At 42.6% G+C, this 22380-nt stretch overlaps 1 protein-coding gene and 1 pseudogene across 1 annotated transcript in view; one reads left to right on the forward strand and one right to left on the reverse strand.

Moving 5' to 3' along the window:
* The window catches only part of trpn1 (transient receptor potential cation channel, subfamily N, member 1), a 174669-nt gene that overhangs the window by 111367 nt on the left and 40922 nt on the right, over window positions 1-22380 (reverse strand). The gene's annotated exons all lie outside the window — the stretch shown is intronic.
* On the forward strand, window positions 20111-20365 carry LOC144592533 (U6 snRNA-associated Sm-like protein LSm6 pseudogene; annotated as a pseudogene).

Below are 22380 nucleotides of genomic sequence, written 5' to 3' on the forward strand. Positions count from 1 at the left end.
TGCCATCATTACTGCCCGAGACCAAGGAGGATTTACGAAGAAAGAAAAACACAAGAAGGGTCCCGACCTGATCACCTATCCATGACCTCGAGAGATGCTGCCAGACCCGCTGAGTTACTCCAGCACTACATGTCATTTTGTGTAAACCAGCATCTGCAATTCCTTGTTTCCACAAAACACAGACAGTGCTTTATCTTGCCCTCTTCGCCTAAGCCTCTCGAGACAATGACTCACACTTACACTCCACAAAGCACTTCAGCTTCATCGCTCCCAAAAGGTTGCTCCACTTGGGTCTGCCATCCTTTTTACACACCCACTAGGAGCAGCCACTGTGGGATGATAACCTAAGGATGGAGAAGCTCTCAGCTTTTAGCTTCTCCAACTGAAACTGAACTGATGATTGTTTTAAAGTGCCTCAGAAGCACCAACCGCTATCAAAAATGAATCAAACGGTTAAAAGAAATGAAAAGTTACAAATAAAACCAATATTAAATAGAACAGGTCAAAACATTTTTAAACTGCTAAAAACATTACCATAAACAAATGTAATCATGTTTCTTCCTCACAGCTTTAACATGTTCATTTGAATGAAGAGGCTTGTGAGATTCGTGTGGGGTGCAGCCTGCCCCAGGGTTTAATGTTGAAGGTGTCAGCTTGTGTGAGCACCTTGCACCAGGTCCCATTGTGAGGCCGCCAATGGAACGCAGTGACATAATCACCGTGAGCAATCCGGCAGCAAGTTCAAGATGCACAAATCTTCAAATTCCTCAATCACTCAAGCCTTGAATATATGGGACATTCGCAGTCTGCTATGAGGAGAATTCTGACAAATTATCCCCAAAGATCGTGGTTTGTTAGCTTGAAGGGACATGTTTCCAAGACCCCCTCTGTTTTGGTGAGATAACCACTCATGTTTCCAATCTTTAGTCTTTATGGGCCTCGGTACTAATTCGCTGATGTTGATCCAGGGATTGTGGTGGAGTAGATATGATAGTGGCATATAAGATACTTTTGGGTAGGCACATGGATAAGCAGGAAATGGAGGGAGAGGCAGCGTCTCTAGATAGGAATGGGTGATATTTCGGCTTGAGACCTTTCTTCAGACTGAGCATCCGGAGAGAGGAAGTTACAGAGATATGGAATAAGAGATTAAAATAGATCAAGATCATGGAAAATGTAGAATAGACTATTGTTAGGTGGGAGAATGTGACATCAAAGCAAACAGAGATACAATGCAATTAGGGGGACAGTCAGACTGATCGGATAACTGGGAAGGGGGAGTAATAGAGAGAGAGGGAAAGCAAGGATTACTTGGTCCATATTGATACCACTGGGGTGTAAGCTGCCCAAGCAAAATAGGATGTACTGTTCCTCCAATTTGCACTGGGCTGCACTCTGACAATGGAGGAGGTCCAGGACAGAAAGGTCAGTATGGGAGGGGGAGTTAAAGTGTTTAGCAACTAGGAGATCATGTAGGTCTAGACGTACTGAGCGGAGTGTTCAACAAAATGATCACAGTCTGCGCTTAGTCTCGCCAATATATAGGAGTCCATACCTGGAGCAATGGATACAGTAGATGAGGTTGGTGGAGGTTCAAGTGAACATCTGCCTCACCTGAAAAGACTGTGGTGGAGTCCTTGGATGGAATCGAGGAAGGAGGTATAGGGACAGGTGTTGTATCTCCTACAGTTGCAGGGGAAAGTACTTGGGGAGGGGGTGGTTTGAGTGGGAAGGGATGAGTTAACCAGGGAACCCCCTCCCAAGGATATCTTACACTTCCTTATCTCTGTAACTCCCTCTCCCCGAAGCTCAGTCTGAAGAGGGTCTCAACCTGAAACGTCACCCATTCCTTCTATCCAGAGATGCTGCCTGTCCCGCTGAGTTACTCCAGCATTTTGTGTCTATCTTCAGTGTAAACCAGTATCTGCAGTTCCTTCCCACACAGGAAATGGAGGGATGTGAGTTACGTAGGCGGGGGAGATTAATTTAACTTGGCATCATGCTCGGCGCAGATATTGTGGGCTGAAGGGCCTGTTCTTATCCTGTACTATGTTCTTACCTTCGTAGGAGAAATACATTTTGAACAAATTTCATTTATTGCTGTTAAAATGTAATTGTCTTAAGCTCTTTTATAAGTTGTTTTATGACTCGAATGACTATTCAGTTCCAGGCTGAAAATGTTGGAGCAGGAAGAGGTGATCTGGCCCTTCAAGCTCACTCTGCCATTCATTATCATGGCAGATCTTCTCCCTCAACCTCATTTTGTAAACTATTTCCATGGGCCTTGATTTCTTTTAATATTCTGAAATCTACTGATTTCTCCTTCGAATTAATTCAGCCACTGAATGTACACAACACTGATACGCCACCATGAATATTTTTCCTCACCTGCTCTGAGTGGAAACCCTCAGATTCTTGAGGCTGTGACTCTTGGTATTAAATCTCTCATCCAGGGAAACATTCTCCATGTACATAGGCTGTTACGTTCTGTGGAATTTTCAATCCAATCACCTCATTCCTATTAAACACTAGAGAATACAAGCCCGGACCACTCAATCTTGCCCAAATCCATCATCCCAGGAACTGACCTGTGAATCTTTATTGCAGGCCTTCTATAATCATCTCTCATTTTAGGTAAGGGATCATTGAGTCATACCTATCAGAAACAAATACTTCGGCCCACTGAGCAGTCAAGCAGTCATTTACACTAATCGTCCACTAATTTTATTCTAAACCATTATATTGTCTGCACTTTCCATTCAACCTTCTCCGCACTTTCCCAGATTATAATCCTCAACTCAAGAAATTGTAGAGTTCTGGATGTAGTCTGGTCCATCACACAGACGAGATTCCCTACCTTTGACTCCCATCTGTACTTCACAGTGGTGAGGGTAACAGAGGTGGGGAAGTTGTTTTATTAATTAAGGAGAATGTCACCCGACATTACTGATGGTTATGTGGAGGAAGAAACAGCAGATGCTGGTTTAAATCGAAGTTAGACACAAAATGCTGGAGTAACTCAGCGGGGCAGGCAGCATTTCTGGAGAGAAAGAATGGGTGACGTTTTGGGTCGAGATTCTTCTTCAGACTGATGGTTTGTCCACTGAGGCTGTATGGGTGGAGTTGAAAAATAAAAAGGGAATGATCACTGTGTTGGAAATGAACTGCAGGCTCCCAAATGGTCAAGGGGAATTAATAGAACAAATATGCTGGAAGAATGCAGGCAGCTGAAAGACAATAGACAACAGGTGCAGGAGTAGGCCATTCGGCCCTTCGAGCCAGCAACACCATTCAATGTGAACATGGCTGATCATTCACAATCAGTACCCCGTTCTTGCCTTCTCCCCATATCCCTTGACTCCGCTATCGTTAAGAGCTTTATCTAACTCTCTCTTGAAAGCATCCAGAGAATTGGCCTCCACTGCCTTCTGAGGCAGAGAATTCCGCAGATTTACAACTCTCTGACTGAAAAAGTTTTTTGTCATCTCCATTCTAAATGGCCTACCCCTTATTCTTAAACTGTGGCCCCTGGGTCTGGACTCCCCAACATTGGGAACATGTTTCCTGCCTCTAGCCTGTCCAATCCCTTAATAATCTTATGTTTCAATAAAATCCCCTCTCATCCTTCTAAATTCCAGTGTATACAAGCCTAGTCGCTCCAGTCTTTCAACATATGACAGTCCCGCCATTCCGGGAATTAACCTAGTGAACCTACACTGCACTCCCTCAATAGCAAGAATGTCCTTCCTCAAATTTGGAAACCAAAACTGCACACAGTACTCCAGGTGCGGTCTCACTAAGGCCCTGTATACTGCAGAAGGGCCTCTTTGCTCCGATCCTCAACTCCTTGTCATAAAGGCCAACATGCCATTAGCTTTTGGGTTGACACAGTAGGGGGTTTTATCTTTCCCAAAAAAAGATTGGAATGCCATCGTGCCGTGGGCTTAGACGAGGTGGACGTTGTCCAACGTGTTCAGGAAAGTTTCCTTAGGCAATATGTAGAGGACCCCAGAGGGAGAGGGCAAAGCTTGATCTACTTAAAAAAAATTAGGAAGAACAAGTGACTGAAGTGTCTGTGGATGAGTCTTTTGGGACCAGTGACCACAGTTCTATTAGCTTTAAAATAATTATGGATAAGCGTATTAGACAGGAACTTGCTAAAGTTAATTGGAGTAGGATGTTTGTGGGCAAAAGGACATCTGGAAAGTGGGATGCTTTTAAAAGAGTGATGGTGAAAGTTCAAGGGGTGCATGTTCCTATTGGAGCGAAGGGCAAAGCAGCTGGAAGTAATGAAGCCTGGATGACAAGAGAAATTGAGGCCAGTTCTCAACTGGGATCAAGTGTATCTCTAGAGGAGTTTAGCAGACTGAATAGCACACAAGAAGGAAATCAGGACAAAAGGGGGCAGGAGATAGCTCTGGCAAATAATTACAACAAATGTGCAGGAAGATGGCAGGCAGCTGCAAGACTAATAGGGTTGTCAGAGTAAGGAAAGAGGGTAACTGGAGAGAGAATAAGGCCCCTCAGAAACCAAGCGGAGCTGCAGGAGATGGGCAAGGTCAATGAGTATTTATCCTCTGCTTTTACCGTGGAATAAAGCATGGAGAGGAAACAACCAGATAATAGAGATAAGATGCCTTGATGAGTCAGTATGACTGTCGATGAGGTACTGGATGTCCAAGAGTGTATGATGATAGATAAATCTCCTGGGCCTGATCAGAAAACCCAGGTTCAATCTTGACCTTGGGTGATGTCTATGTAGAGTTTGCATTCTCTCTGTGACCATGAGGGTTTCCTTCGGGTGCGTCAGGTTCCTCCCACATCCCAAACGGGTGCGGGATTGTTGGTTAATTGGCCTCTGTAAATTCAAAAGTGGAATAACAAAGAGCTAGTGTGAATGGGTGATTCAATGTCAGAATAAATTGTGCCTGTCTGCATGCTGTTAAACTCAAAAATGTCCTCTGAGTTAGTGGTCCTGAGCTGACCAGGAATAAAATGATCACCAGAACTGTGCAGATATTGACTTCAGTTTATTAATTGCGATAGACTGAGGCCTCCAGTCTTACCCTATTTCTTCACCCTCAGCTGGGCTTTCCTAGTCTGATGGAGACAAGGAACTGACGATGCTGTTTTACAAATCAATATCGCAAAGTGTTGGAGTATCTCAGCGGGTCATGCAGCATCTCTGGAGAACATGGATACGTGACGTTTCGGGTTGGGACCCCTCTTCGTCACCTATCCACATCCTCCACATATGCTACCTGACCCGCAGAGTTACTCCAGCATTTTGTGGTTTTCCCTTCCAGACAAGGCCTCCTACTATTTTAGTGCCTGTTCAAAGAGTAGGCTGTGCAGCCACATCACCATGATGCATGAGATACTTTGTGATGCTTACTGCAGGGAGCCCCCAGCCCTCTCGAGACAGCTAGTCTGGTGCTGTAGAAGATAGACACAAAATGCTGGAGTAACTCGACGGGTCAGGCAGCATCTCTGGATAAAAGGAACTTGACGTTCCGAGCCGAAACGTCACCTATTCCTTTTCTCCAGAGATGTTATTTCAGCATTTTGTGTCTATCTTTGGTATAAACCAACATCTGCAGTTCCTTCTAACACACCAGGTGGTGTAGAAGCTCTACATGATCCCGCAAATCTTCCTGATGAATTTGATCATTCCAGGTTTTGTTCAGGTGTGGTGACTTATCAATGTGGGTGTCATGGTCTATGTTTGTCAGGAATATCCAGCGTCTCTCCTGCTCGACATTGGTGGAAGGTTGAGTGTTGGGCCAGGGAGGGGGCAGGTTTTCTGGCTGTGTGTCATTTAGCACAATTATGACAGAAGTCAGGCTATTTTGTATAATGGTGTGTTATCTTGTTTCTGTAATCTGATAGTTAACTGGATAACTGGTTAACGCCATGATCCCCTGTTACCAACATGTCAATGAATGTGAGAGGAAGACAGCCAATGGTGAGATTATTATTGTTGAACAGAGAACTGGTGAACTGATTAAGCCATTTGGGACATTGAAGGAGCCAGTAGCAAAGTAAAGTATGAGCCCTTTGACCAGCAGAATCTGCTGCAGAAAAAGCCTGTTGGTGCTAGTCAAAGAGTCATAGTCCTATCGAGTCAAGCAGCATGGAAACAGGCATTCGTCCAAACTTGCCCATGCCGACCAAGATGCCGCATCTACGCTAGACCCATCTGACTGCATCTGGCTCATATCCCTCTAAACCTTTCCTTACTATGTATCTATCCAAATTTATTTTAAATGTTGTTATAGTGCCATAACTACTTCCTCTGGTGGTTCATTCCATGGTGGCCCCTCATGTTCCGATTAAACTTTCCACTCTCACCTTAAACTTTGCCCTCTAGTTCTTGATTCCCCTATCCCAGGAAAAAGAGTATGCATTCACCTCACATGTCCAAATATCTTTTAAATGTTTTTATGGTACCTGCCTCAACTATTTCCTCTGACAGCTCATTCCATATCTCCACCAGTGAAGTACCTCTGCTGCCCAATCCACGATGGATGTTTGTTGTTCCACCATCCAGTAGTTAAAGCTTAGAGGTTACTGAGATCAAGAAAGTCAAACTGTGTATGAAAGAAATGTGATCTGGAAGGTAATCCCAGATCCTGCAGTTACATGCAGATGCCATGTTTCCAGTATCTTCAGGATGAGTATCTCTTTAACTACTGATAGCACAATCCCATTAGAATTTACAAGTTGCTTGGGCTTACATGCCACTGTAACATCGTTTATACATACGAAGCCCCAATTTCATGACAATGGGTGCTGTGATCAAAAAACTGTGGTTAAATTTGCATCTTGCAGAGAATTGGGGCCTTAAGTGAAAATATTTTAATTATTCACACCCCAGTCAATGCATTATGCTATCAAGCTGGAAAGGTTACAGAGAAGATTTCCAAGGATATTGCCAGGACTCGAGGGTCTGCGTTATAGGGAGAGGTTGAGTAGGCTTTCTTGGAGTGCAGGAGGATGATGGGGTGATCTTTTAGAGGTGTATAAAATCATGAGAGGAATAGATTGGGTAGCTGCACAGAGTCTCTTGCCCAGAGTAGGGGAATTGAGGACCAGAGGACATTGGTTGCATGTGAAGGGGAAAAGATTAATAGGAATCTGAGGGGTAACTTTTTCACACAAAGGGTGGTGGGTGTATGGAATGAGCTGCTACAGGAGCTGCTACATGACAGACTGGTACATCGATAGGACAGGTTTGGAGGGATATGGCCCAAACGCAGGCAGGTGGGACTAGTGTAGCTAGGACATGTTAGCCAGTGTGGACAAGTTGGGCCGAAGGGCATTTGTATGGTCGCAGCACAATATATATGTTATTGTAGTCCTTTAATTTATTTGCCCATAAAAGACCATAAAAGATCATGATTTTCAAAAGGATCTACAATTATGGGGGAAATAACCATGAGGCCTAGTGTTTACTGGATAAAGGAAACAATATTATTTCTAAATCTAAGGTTGTGCTTTTCTTTTAGGATAATTAGCAATTAACCAAATAGTTTGAGGGCCTTAATTGCAAGGGGACAAGAAAACATTATTGCATTGATACAGGGTTTGAATGAGACCCACAGCCAGATTAATCCATGCAGTGAGTATTCTTCCTACTAATAATAAGAGGAACTTTTCTTAAGCAGCTGCTAAGTGTCAACAACTACAATACAGGATGCTGAATTTTATAAAAACATGCTGTGTGAATGAGGAAATCCTGATAGTCAGATGATTTGAAAGCATAATTTAACGAGCTTCCCTAATTTTTGCTGACCAAATCCAAGACGAACCTTTGGTAAAGCTGGTCTGAGAGGATAGATGTTACTCAATACCTATTAATTACCAACTACCAACTATTACTACAGTAATATATGTAACTGGATTGAGTGTACAAAATTAAATAAGATTTATAATTCTCAATCTTGATGCTCCAATCGTGTATCTTTGTGAATTGGATATTCTTTACTGTACCTTGCTTATTTTGGTAGTCTCCCCGTAATATGGAAGTTAAGATGTATAATATTGCTGACAAATATTTTAAATGTTATTTCTTCGTATTTCAACATTAACTTTACCTATAGACAATACGGAACTTTATTTTATGGTCAATGTAAACCGCGGTTAAATGAGTCTTTGTAAAGTGTATTAAGATTGAGCAATTATATTTTTATTTTCTACCATCTGAAACAATTGTTAGAAAATTACCCCGCAAGAGTAAAAATAGGGCAAAACCACTGGAATCCAAAAAATATATAGAAATGGGAATAAAAGAAAACCTAACCTCAAAAGGTCCTGACTGCAAACTAACAAGGCAATGCAGGGCCATACATGAAAAGACCTAATAAGGACATACCACCTAGGGTACATCATTGGGGAAATGTATATGCACGTCAGTACCTTATATGGTGATGTGGAGTCACAAAGCAAATGTCCCGTTACATTGTGTTGCCAGCTACATAAGTAACGGATTGACAAGCATCTCGTAGAGAAACAAAAAAAAGTCATCTGTTAACAAAGCAGGTGAAACCATGGCGAAGTCCAGATATCAGAGGCAGAAACGTGGCCGCAAACGGCATACGAAAGCAAGGCGTGGGAGAAAACCCAGGGGCAGGCGAACAAGATTCCTACGCAAGCCTCGCTACTTGCACTGCAAGCGAAGGTCACCAAAGATTGTGAAGCTGAAGTTCGACGATGAATTGGATAATTCTTTAAAAACAAAAACCAAAAATCTTAATGAATCGCTAAAGCACCGACCACCCTTGAAGAAACCTATGTGATTGGCAACGAATGCCAAAGAAATCAGCAATTGAAGGCAAATAAAATTAAAAAACCAAATGCTAGAATCTAATTCCAATTTGTACCTTCATTTTTGAACTATACGGACAAAGTTAGTGCATTTTAGGAAAAGTTTATACTGTATTTCGTACACAGGTGTATCAATGATATTAATGAGAGATGTTCATTGCTCATTGCGATAATATTTGGGTGCATATAACCTTATATAAGAAGCCCTTCAATATGACCACTGCTGCCGATAGTAATTTAAAAAGGAACATTCTACATTTAATAGAAAAATGTACAGTTTTTTCTATTCTGTGCTAAAATGACTTGAAATATCAACTCAGAATGTCACATTTAGGGTCTGGTCATATTTTGGCTCACTAGTATGGGACTCATATTCATAAAATGACATCCAGAGCAGACAAAGAGCCTGAAGAAGGGTTCCGACTCGAAACATCACCCATCCTTTTTCTCCAGAGATGCTGCCTTAACCCCCCCAGCTGAGTTACTCCAGCACTTTATGTCTATCTTTCAATATCCATAACATTCTAGTTCAGATTATTGGTGGCATTAACTCAAACCTTACTACTCCCTAACTTTCACAATCAGGATAAAGAGGCTGTCCATTTCAAGATTCTTAATGCCACTCAGTGACACTCTTCAATGTCCACCAGTGTTATTAAACCATTTCTGAATGTGTTTTTCCAGCTAAATGTAGCCGTATATCTCTCAGTTGACACAGTTCTACCATTCAGATATTACAACTCATCTAATTCTTCAAAAACATCCTGGACATTCCCATGCCCGCAAACAACCTACTCCAATCAACTTTAGCAAGTTCTACCAAACACCATCAAAGTTGACTTTGCCCCAGGATAGAAATTTAACTTGTGGGCCTGCCCTGTCTTTATCCATAACTATATTAGAGCCAATAGAACAGTAGTTACTGGTCCCAAGGCTTGCTCAGGGGCATTTCAGTCACTTGCCCATGCCAATTTCCTCCCTCTTGTAGAGCTCTCTACATATTGTCTGAGGAAACTTTCCTGAACACATTTGACAAATTCCACCCTATCTAAGCCCTTGGCACTATGATAGTCCCACTTTATACTGGGAAAGGTTAAAATCCCCCAGTAGGAGGACAACCTGATTAATCTAGTAGCTGTCTGCTGCTTCAAGAAATTCTGTGATGACTGTAGATGATCGACCCAAGAGAATGTTATTGATATATTTTAATTGTTATTTTGGCACTTTAGTTGTGAAAAGTCAAGCAACCCAATATATTTTTGTGCATGTTAACCATAATTGGTCGGCTCTCTCCTGCACCATATGATGCTGTGTTATTTCCAATTGATTTAGAAGAGATTAAAAAAAAGGCATAACTAGTAGACAGACTAATAGTGCACTGTCTCTATAAAATCTACTATTACACTACAATTGTTGCACTTTTGTTCTTATCTATGATTATGCTTATCTATAGTGGGATTTTACTGGATTGTATGCAAAATAAATAATTTCACTATCTGTACTTTGCCATATGTGACAATGAAGTATCATCATCAGATGTTAACCATTGTTAGCAAGAACATATTGCAAAATTTTGCTGAACATAATTTTTTTAATTCGTCAAGGTCCCTCATGGTAGGCTGCTCTGGAAGGTTAGATCGCATGGGTTCCAAGGAGAGATAGCTGAATGGATAGAAAATTGGCGTCATGGAAGGAAGCACAGGGTGATGGTGGAAGGTTGCTTCTCAGACTGATGGCGTGTGAGTAGTGGTATGCCTCAGGCTGGGTATGGTGGTATGCTGGGTCTGTTACTGCTTTCACCTATATCAAAGATTTGGATAATATACTCGGTAAGATTAGCAAGTTTGCAGATGATACAAAAGTGAGTGGTTTTGCAGATAGTGAAGATGGTTGTGAAAAATTGCAACAGGATCTTGATCAATTGGCCAGATAGGCTGTGAGGTATGGTTGAGGAATTTAATGCAGAAAAAAGTGAGGTGTTGCATTTTGGGAAGTCTAACATGGGCAGGACCTACACAGTGAATGGTGGGGCTCTGGGGAGTGTTGTAGAATGGTGGGGTCTAGGAGTGCAGGTGCATAGCTCCCTGAAGGTGGAGTCTCAGGGAGATCGGGTGGTCAAAAAAGCTTTAGGCACATTGGCCTTCATCAGCCAGAGTATTGAGTATAGAGGTTGGGAGGTCATGTTGCAGTTGTATAAGACGGGTTGGAGGTCACATTTAGAGTATTGTGTTCAGCTCTGGGCACTGTATTATAGGAGAGAAGTTGTCAAGCTAGAAAAGGCACAGGGAAGATTTACGATGCTGCCAGGACTAGAGGGTCTCAGCTATAGGCAGAGGTTTAGGCTGGGACTCTTAATCCTTGGAGTGCAGGAGGACGACGGGTGATCTCATAGAGGTGTATAAGATCATGAGAGGAATAGATCGGGTAGATGCACAGAGTCTCTTGCCCAGAGTAGGTAAATCAAGGACCAGGGAACATAGGTTTAAGGTGAAGGGGAAAAAAATTAATAGGAATCAGAGAGGTAACTACTTCACACAAAGGGTGGTGGATGTATGGAACAAGCTGCCAGAGGAGGTAGTTGTGGCAGGGACAATCCCAACAATTAAGCAGTAGTTAGACAGGTACATGGATAGGACAGGTTTGGAGGGATATGGACCAAATGCTGGCTGGTGGGACTAGTGTAGCTGGGACATGTTGGCCGGTGTGGGCAAGTTGGGCAGTTTCCACACTGTATCACTCTATGACTCTATGAAATCACTAAAACAGGGTGAGTTGCATCCTAGGATTCAAAGTGAATATGGAAGGAAATTGCAGATGCATTGACAATAATCTTTCGAAGCTCTTTGGATTTGGAAAGGTGCCACGTAACTGGAAATGAGAACATTACTCCCTTGTTCAAAAAATGGAGTAAAGATAAACCTAGCATGGCAAAACTTTTAAAACATTAATCCAACAGTATTGATAGTCAACGAGAGGAAAATTGGTAAATTAGGCAAGACAGCATGGAATTGTGAAGGGCAAATATGATTAAAGGGAAGATTTGATAAAATATTTAATTAGCTAATGAGTATGTGTGACTGAGTGGCGCAGCAGTAGAACTGCTGTCTCACAGCACCAGAGACCCAGGTTAGATCCTGACTACGGGTGCTGTCTGTGTCCAGTTTGTATGTTCTTCCTCTGACTGCGTTGGTTTTCTTCAGGTGCTCTGGTTTTCTCCCACATTCCAAAAAGGTGAGGTTTGTAGGTTAATTGGTTTCTGTAACTCACCCCTAATGTGTAGGACTAGTGTATGAGTGATTGATGGTCAGCGTGGACTCAGTGGGCTGAAGGGGCCCCGTTTCCATGCTATATCTCTAAACTAAATTAATATATAAAGTTGACGAGGATTATACAGTTGATTTAGTGTACGTTGACATCCAGAAAGCTATTGTTATTGATAATCTTGTCTACAAAGTTGAAGTATGTGAGATGAAAAAGGACATTGTAAAATGCTGCCTTGATATCAAAGGCAATCACTCTCACCATCTCTAGAATTCTGTTCTTTGGTCCATGTTTGGACCAAGGCGGTGATGAACTCAGCAAGAAATGAAACAGAGTAGCATAAGAATGGAGCAGGAATCAGCTATTCAGCCCTTTAAGCCTGATCCACCATTCAATACAATCATGGCTGATCCTCTATGCCAATGTCATATTCCTATCCTCTCTCCCACCACTGAGGCCTATCATATATAGAAATTTATATTGTTTAGGTTTATTTAGGTTTAGGTTTATTATTGTCATGTTTATTGTTTATTAATTATATTTATACATTTATTTATACTTTTTATAGGTTTATTATTGTCATGTGTACAAAGGTACAGTGCTATCCAATGCATGCTATCCAACCTAATAGTACTGCACATAAATACAATCAGACCAAACACACGTACAATAGGGAGAGTGAAGAGTAAGATACAGTGTGCATAATATGGTTGTTGGCATTGTAGTGTAAAAGTACCAGAGACAAAGTCCAATGAACACAATATGTTAGAGAATCAGACTGTACCCTAGCTTATGGATGGACCGTTCAGAAGCCTGATAACAGAGGGGAAGGAGCTGTTCCTAAGTCTGGCAATGCACTCTTTCTGTCTCTTATAGGTCTTCAGTGACTTGGCTTCCATTGACTTCTGAGGTAGAGAATTCTCCAGGTTTACCAATCTCTGAGTACAATAATTTCTTCTTATCTCAGCTTTAACTGTCTTATCTCAACCTTAACTGTATGACATTATATTCTGGATGGTCAAACCAAGAAAACAATCTCCCCCACATCCAATTTATTTAACCCTGTAAGCATTTTATGTTTCAGTAAGGCTCCCTTGTACTTGCCTAATCCCCAGTAAATGCAGGCGTGATATTGCACTCTTTATAATAAACTCCCAACATTTTCCTGACTAATGATGTTGATCTGTCTGTAGTTGTCTGGTTTCTCCCTTGCTCTTTTTTGTAAGAGTGCTGTTAAATTTGCCATTCTCTAATCTGTAGGAATGATTCCAAAATCTAAATTTTGAAAATTTACAATCAAAGAATCCATTGTTTCTATGGCAATACCAATCAGGGATATAGATTATCAGACACTGGGGACTTGGGCTTTCGGTGCCCTTTGAGTACCATTAGTTTCTCTTACACTTTTATTAATCATAAATTCCTTTAATTACTCTTTTACCCTTTTGGTGAGGCAGCAGCTCTTCCATGCGCCACAGTGCCACCATCTAACTTCCATCTAGTTCATCGAACTTATGTTACAAATGCTTTGAGCGGGATGTGGAGAGGAAGTTTCCACTAGTGGGAGAGTCTAAGATCAGAGGGCACAGCCTCAGAATAAAAGGACATGCCTTTAGAAAGGAGATGAGGAGGAATTTCTTTAGCCAGAGGGTGGCCAATCTGTGGAAGCCTTTTGTATTTTTAAAGCAGAGATTGACAAATTCTTGATTAGTACGGGTATCAAAGGTTATGGGAGGAGGGGGGGGGAGGCAGGAGAATGTGGTTGGGAGGGATAGATAGATCAGCCATGATCAAATGTTGGAGCAGACTCGTTGGACTGAATGGCCTAATAGTGCTCCTATGACATGAACTAATGAGCATTAATTTACGGTGCCTTTAGATTTATGTCTTTAACAATCTTACACATTTTTGTTTCAAGGATGATATGTCTTTTTTTTTTACACATAGGCCCTATTTGTTAGATTTTTTGTTGTTGTGCATTATCACATTCTGACACAATTTATTTAGCCTCAGCGCATTTTCCTGCATTGCTTCCTGCTTTACCATTCTTGTATTTTGGATTTCTCTCCACCAGCATCTTCCTCCTCTTGTTTAGTTTAAAGCCCTGTCTAACTCTTTAGTTATTCATTTGGCTAGAACTCCAAGGCCAGCATGGTTCTGTTGGATTTCTTCCCCAGCAACAACTCTCTTTCTCCCAAGTATTGGTGACCATGAAAAATAAGTCATAGAGAGATTCTACAGAGAAATAGGTTCTTCAACACATCAGGTCCATTCTAACTATGTATCACCTCTTTAATTAATCCCTTTCTTTCTCTCCATATTTGCATCAACTCCCCTCAAGACTTTAACACTCCATCTACACAATAGGGGAAATTTACAGTAGGTTTTGATGTGGTAAAAAAAGCCTTTTGAGAGTTCTTCAGATGCTTCCACAGGTGGGCCAGGTAGTGGTTGATGAGTGGGTGGCTTGTGAGGTGGTATACTCGATGCGCCACTTATGTACAGCCTCTGTGAGCTTTCAAGGCATGGCCTTAATAAGAACTTCAAGCCCATGCTTTGGAAATGCAGAGGCCCTGCACTAGTGGTGGGTGGAGCACACCATCCTGAATGCTCCTTCACCACCCTGATCGGTCATAGACTCATCAGAATCAGTGTGGACGTTGCATTTCTTCAAGGAAGCAGTTGGAACATCCTTGAATTTTTGCCTCTTGTCTGCCTTGTAATCTTTTCCCACAACAAAGCTTGGAATAGAGTGTAAACAAAGTCTGGTGTTGGGCATGTGAATGGGTCTTCCTGACTGATGTGTTACAGGGGCATCAATACTGTTGAAAGATCTCAGTCACACAGCACAAAAATAGATCCTTTGACCCAACTAGTCCATGTTGACCAAGATGACTCATCTAAGCTAGTTCCATTACTTGTATTTGGTCCACATTTATCTGAAACTTTCCTATCCATGTACCTGTCCAAGTGTCCTTTAAATGGTGTTACAATACCTGCTTCAACTACCTCCTCTGGCAGCTTGTTTCACACCCACCATCCGCTGACTGAAAATGTTACCCCTCAGGTTCCTATTAAACCGTGCCCTATCTCACCTTAAACCTATGTCCTCTTGTTTTTGATTCCCTGCCTGGATAAAAGATTTGGTGCATTCACCTATCTATTCCCCTCAAGATTTTATCTTTGACCATCAATACTTTGCAGCTTCATCCTTGGCAGTTGAATTAAACATATTTCACAATAGAATTTTCTTAAATAAACAAAAATTATAACATAGTTGAAGGCACATGATTGGGCTGCAGTGATGCAGCTGGCAGAGCAACTGCCTCAAAACACACTAGAGACCTGGTTTCAATCCTGACATCGGGTGCTGTCCGTGTGGAGTTTGCATGTTATTCTTGTGAACATATGGGTTTCCCCTGGGAGTTTCCGTTTCTCCCACATCCCAAAGACATGTAGGTTGTCAATAGGCCCCTGTAAATTGCCCCTAGTGTGCAAGTGAATCTGTGAGGAATTGATAAATGCATGATTATTTTTTTTAATGGAATTAATGTAGGATTAATGTAAAGTGGATGGTTGATGGTGCTCCCCCTGTATTATCAGGCTCCTGAATGCTCCTTTCATAAGCATGGGTACAGTTGGATTCACCTATACTGCTGTTAGGAAATTTGAAAATTATAAGAAACATGAGTAGTTTGTAATCTACTCAAGCCAAGACCTCACATACTGGGGAAGCATGATGGGAAAAATGGCCAACATAGGGAACCTATGGATGTTAATGAGGCAATAAATAGATTTATCATGGTCTTTAGGTTCTGCAGAACAGCTAGTTTAGTTAAAATAAAAATTGTAGGTTGGAAACTAAACTGAGTGTAATAAAACTGATCAGGTGGTACTGACATTTATTGCGCCTATTTGTCATATAAATGGCAGAGTGGTTTTCTATGTATTAGGGGGCATACGTTTAAAGATAAACCTGGGGAAAGACAAAGATGAAAGGCTACAGAGATATTGATCAATGACAACTCATTTCAAAAATGTAGAATCCACAAGTAACCATTGTGTTGTGGGAATATAAAAATGCTGTGGGTGCTGTGAATCTTAGAAACTTTGGGTTTTCTCAGTGTTTCTCCATGTGCACTGTTAACGCTTTCAATAATCCGACTTGTTCGAGAAACTCACCACTGTTCTACGAGATGTTTTATTTTGTGTCTATTCGTATCTGAGCTGGGCCCCAAGTAAAGTCAGATTCAGGGTAGGGGTACAACACAAGATTCGCTCCTACATCTACCCTGTTGTGGATATTGGACGTTGTCTATGGAACTATTGCCTTATAATGCTGAGAACCATATTCTACATATTCTTCTTTTCCTTTGTTCTACCTAAGAGAGACACAAAATACTGGAGTAGCTCAGCGGGACAGGGAGCATCTCTGGAGAGGAGGAATGGGTGACTTCGGTTCGGGACCCTTCTTCAGACTGGTGAAGGCTCTCGACCCGAAACGTCACCCATTTCTTCTCTCCAGTGGTGCTGCCTGTCCCGCTGAGGTACTCCAGCATTTTGCGTCTACCTTCGGTTTAAACCATCATCTGCAGTTCCTTCCTACACATTTCCTTTGCTCTACCGGTTGTACTTGAGTTCGGCTGGATTGTATTTATGTATATTATTATCTGATTGATTGGATAGCATGCAAATCACAGCTTTATATTGTACCTCAGTGAACATGACAGTTGTGAACATTAACCTAAACCTGAACTCGGCAAGCAAAGGGGTAATTTCCATGCTGTATTCTATAATTCTATTTTCTTGATATTCATTTTTTGACACCCTTAGGAATGTACAATGCTCTGAAGAATGCATGTGTCGCATCAATACTTCATAAAACAATGATCTCATACTATAGGAAATACATCATAATATGCATATATATTAACACCTTAAATGGCAAGAAAATGCCCAAAAATGGTGATGATCATTGTGTGCATCATGTCCTATGTAATACACCACCTGAAAACATTTATAAAAGTAAATCCTCTTCACTTTAAAACCGTCTTGAACTCAAACGGAAGCATGACCAAGTCAAAAGCCTACACAACCTATAGCAGCTGCCGTCAATGGCACAATAAACGAGGCAAGAAAGCTAAGTCTACCAGGCATTCATCCCCGAAAAATGTCCAGCGTAGGTCTCTAACAAAGCTGAAGCCCAACAAAAAACGGAAGAAGAAAGGATGGAAATAGCTTTTTTGTCAATTACCAGCTCCAGAAGAAAACTTTAACTGGATCGAGGGTCACAGAATTAATGAACTACGTAAATAACATCTTACTACCTTTGAAGAGCTCTATGTGAAAGCTATGGATTAACAATGAATTAAATTCATTAAAATTGTTTAATGAATTAAAACAATTAGCGCTGGAGACTTGACAACAAGATGTACTTTAACAATATCTTTATTTGGATTGGAAGAGCGCTAAATTATTTAATATGCATTTAACCTCCTTTCAAAGAAGTTAACAGTGATTAGATTGATACGATCTTTTCCACAAGAATAGAAATACTCACTCAGCAATGTTTAGCTGCAGCTTGCAAAGAATTTGATTGCTAAATGTGTTCAAATAACTTGTGGTCCAAAAATAATATACCTTGATGTGGAGAATCATGCGGGCAATAGGTGAAGTGAATGCACAGTCTTTTTCCTGGTGCTGGGGAATCTAGAACTTGAGAGCAAAGTTTAAGGTAAGAGGGAATATTTTAATAGGAACCTAAGAGGCAACCTATTCACAAAGAGGGCAGTCGGTATACGGAAGATTAGTCGCCAGATTATGTAGTTGAGGCAGGTAAATGTAATAACATTTATCACAATCACAATCAGTCACAATCATACTTTATTAGCCAAGTATGTTTTGCAACATATGAGGAATTTCATTTGACATACAGTCATAACAAAAATCAACAGTACAAACAAAATACATTTTAACATGAACATCCATCACAGTGACTCCTCCGCATTCCTCAGTGTGATGGAAGGCAAAGAAAAGTTCAATCTCGGGGGCCTCTAACGTTGACGGGACAATCTTGACTCCCATAGCCGGCGGCGGAGCTTCCTCGTCGGGGCGATCAAGCTCCTGCATCGGGGTGGGGGGGGGATCAGCTCCCCCGTGCTGGGCGATCTACCCCGGGCTGGGGCTTGTCGAACTTCGTGCACTTTGGAGCTCCCGACTTCGGTCTCAACCCGAGACTGTGAGCTCCTTAATGTTAAAGTCCGCAGGCCGCGGTTGGAGCGCCGATCTAGGCAAGGAATCGCACGCTCAGATGGTAAGTCCACGCTCCGCGGGGGGCTCAAAATCAGTTTCAGGCAAGGCCTCCAGCTCCACGATGTTAGGCCGCAGAGCGATTGGAGATACGATCCGGAAAACAATTGCATCTCCGGCAAGGTAAGAGATTGAAAAAAATGTTTCCCCCGACCCCCTCCTCCACCCCTCACATAAAACAAACCAGAGAACATTAACATAGACTTTTAAAACTCACCAAAAAAAACAAAAAAAGGACGAAAAGGACAGACAGACCAGGCGAAGCTGCCATCACGGCGGTATTTAAAAGACATTTGGACAGGTAAATGAATAGAGGTTTTCGAGGAATATGTGCCAAATGCGGGCAATGGGACTAACTTAGAATGGGGCCTCTTGGTCGGTATGGACGAGTTGGGATGAAGGGCCTGTTTCCATGCTGTATGTTTCTAGGACTCTGCATGTCCTCTTCCCGTGCCGACCTTCCTGCACTGGGCCTCCTCCATTGCCAGCGTGAGGAACAGCACCTCATATTCCACTTGGGTAACGTACATCCCAATGGTATTAAACTTTAATTCTCCAATTCTAAATAATATTCTTCCCCCTCTTTTTCTTGAGGTCCTCCCCCCAGCCCAATTTGCACCCACTAGTCCTCTCCTCTCCTCTCCTCTCCTCTCCTCTCCTCTCCTCTCCTCTCCTCTCCTCTCCTCCATCCAATTACCTTTGCACATATATCACTCCCTCTGGCATTACATTTCACTCCTCTCCTTATCTGAAATCCCTTTTCCTTTTCCGTCTCCTTTTCATCTCTGGCCATTGTCAAACCATGCCATTAACCTAAACCCCCCTCGCCTGTGTCCACCTATCACTTGCCAGGCTTTGTCCAGCCCCCATTTCTTTTCCAGCTTTCATCCCTGTACTGCAATCAGTCTGAAGAAGGGTCCCAACTCAAAACGTCAACTTTGTATTCCCTCCACACGTGCTGTTTTTCTTCCAGCACTTTTTTTTTTGTTGCAATGTATTTACTCTGTGTGTCGGCATGTCCACAACGATTTTCTCCGAACTGCTACAGATGCGCTATAGAAAGTATTCTGATGGGAAGCATCTCACCCTGGTATGGCAACTGCTCTCTTGGGCACTTGAGCCTGCAGAAACTGAAGAGCAGAGATCAGTCTATCACAGGCCCTTCACTTTCTTTTATCCAGACTATCTTCACAATATGTTCCATCAAGAAGGCTGGAAGTATCATCAAGGACCCCTGCCATCCTTGCATTCCATTTTCTCTTATCTGCTTTTCTTGGAGAAGATGCTGGAGCTTGAAAGCCCAGATGGCCAGAGTTGACCATAGCTTAAGTGCTTTTCTTATACTGCTCTCAGAGTCTTGTGCCAGTCATCTCTTTCACACGCCTTCCCAGAGGTGCTGCAGCAGACCACTTCCTCTTAACTCTATCTCATTCAGTTGCTCCATTATTGTACTTTAATATCCTTTTTATCACCCAGATTTCGCGCAACAATCTTGCATCCTTTCACTAGCTAGAGTGCGATACTGATAGGGTTGCCATCTTCCTCACTCCCAAATTCAGGACCTCCCCGCACCCCACGTGACCTCACCCAGCTAGCGGCCCCATGTTCCCGCTCCAAAATGGCGGCTGCCCGGGCGGGAGGTGGGTTGCTATGCAACCTCGGCCGCGTTCTAGTCAAGCCATCAGTGGACCGTGCATAGGCTGAAGGACGCAAAATGAGCCTCTGAAAGCAAAAGCCCAGCGATTTTCTAAAACAAATCATAGGGAGGCCAGTGGTGGTTAAACTGAACTCGGGTGTGGATTACCCAGGAGTTTTAGCTTGTTTGAATGGATATATGAACATAGCACTGGAACAGACAGAAGAATATGTAAACGGTCAGCTCAAGAACAAATATGGAGATGCATTTATTCGAGGCAACAACGTGTTGTACATCAGCACACTGAAGAGAAGACTTAAGATGATGTTGTAGACTGAAGATTGATTTTTGATTTGAAAGGCATCATTTTTTAATGTAACAAAACTTTTCTTTAACTCTTTTGAAAATCTAGTTTTCTACACTATATAACGTGGTTTCGCGATAAAGAATGATTTCATCCATATCTTAGTTTGGTTTCACAAAATGCTGGAGTAACTCAGCAGGTCAGGCAGCATCTCTGGAGAGAAGGAATGGGTGACGTTTCGGGTCGGAACCGTTCTTCAGACTGATGTCAGGGGAGGCGGGACAAAGAAAGGATATAGGTGGAGACAGGAAGACAGTGGGAGAACTGGGGAGGGGAAGAGAGGGACAGAGGAACCATCTAAAGTTGGAGAAGTCAATGTTCATACCGCTGGGCTGTAAGCTGCCCAAGCGAAATATGAGGTGCGGTTCCTGCAATTTCCGGTGGGCCTCACTATGACACTGGAGGAGGCCCATGACAGAATGGTCAGACTGGGAGTGGGAGGGGGAGTTGAAGTACTCAGCCACCGGGAAATCAGGTTGGTTAAGGCGGACTGTGCGAAGGTGTTGAGTGAAACGATCGCCAAGTCTGCGTTTGGTCTCGCCGATGTAGAGTAGTTGACATCTGGAACAACGAATATAATAGATGAGGTTGGAGGAGGTGTATTAGTTTGGTTTATCAGATAATGGCTGTGATATATGTGTCAAACGTGATGTCTTATTCTGACTGGTACTGGCCTATTTTGGAAATATTGTATACAATTAAAGGAATATTCAGTAGAAACTGTATTTCACCAGCCTGGCCTCGTGGCAGCATGAGGTTGCGTTGATAATTTAAGTGGTAATGCTTTACTGTTTCATTAAAATGACTTTCCTGTGGTATATTTAAATTGACACCTGCTCTGTTGAGCAGATACACTCGCTCACCTGAGCTGGCTTGTTAGTATTTAACACTACCCTGTGCACTTACTCTCCTGTTTATCTTGATGTAAGGTCGATTGAGTCAGCTGTTTTGTATGCGAGGTATCTGAGCTGAGGCTGGAGAGAGAGAGAGGGAGAAAGTGTGCAGTGGACACAGAAGAGGCGAGCTTCAGGAATCAGGACCGAAGAAGAGGCTGGCGTACGGCGAGATTTTGCAGGGAGGGGGAACATTTAGTCCCCCTCGAGAACCGTGTTAGCCTTTCAGTGGGAGGAAGCGACGAGGGAGGGACTTGTGGGAAAGCTTGCAGGAGGCGAGATGGACATCGAACGGCAACAGATCTGATGAGCCACTTGATAAAATCTCAGAGCTGCTACCTGCTGTGACAATTCGCCAGGTGTTCGCTCCTGCAGGGGAGGACTGGCACTCAGGAGATTTAAGGGGCGTCGGTGCTCAGGGAATTTATGAGCGCTCTGCCTCCGAGCCTCCGACCGAACAGGGGCGGTGTGGGTAGGGTGGGAGGTTGAGAGACGCCAAAGAGATTTAATAATTAAAACGTGGAAATTAAAAACACCCCCAAGGGAGAGGAGAGTGAGGGAGGGGGAAACTAACCAGGAAAATGAAAACCCCCAAGCGCCTGGTGGTCCACCCCTGAACACTGCTGGTAGCACTGTACGGGACAACCCAATTTAGCCCAAAATATGGGATGTCCCGGCTAATATGGGACAGTTGGCAACCCTAGATACTGACCACCCATCTACCTCATTGGACTAAATGTTGTATCCTTCATCCTTCATCTGTACGCTGTGGACCACTTGATTGTAATCGTGTAGTGTCTTTTCTTAGACTGGATAGCAAGCTACACATGCTTTTCACTGTAGTGTAAGAAAATAACTGCAGATGCTGGTACAAATCAAAGGTATTTATTCACAAAATGCTGGAGTAACTCAGCAGGTCAGGCAGCATCTCAGGAGAGAAGGAATGGGTGACGTTTCTCTCCTGAGATGCTGCCTGACCTGCTGAGTTACTCCAGCATTTTGTGAATAAATGCTTTTCACTACACATGACAATACTAAACACCATTCTGCAGTTTTGTGCTCATTGTTGTATTTATTGTTGTATTTCATAT

This window comes from Rhinoraja longicauda, chromosome 4, assembly GCF_053455715.1.
Source record: "Rhinoraja longicauda isolate Sanriku21f chromosome 4, sRhiLon1.1, whole genome shotgun sequence".
NCBI lineage: Eukaryota > Metazoa > Chordata > Chondrichthyes > Rajiformes > Arhynchobatidae > Rhinoraja > Rhinoraja longicauda.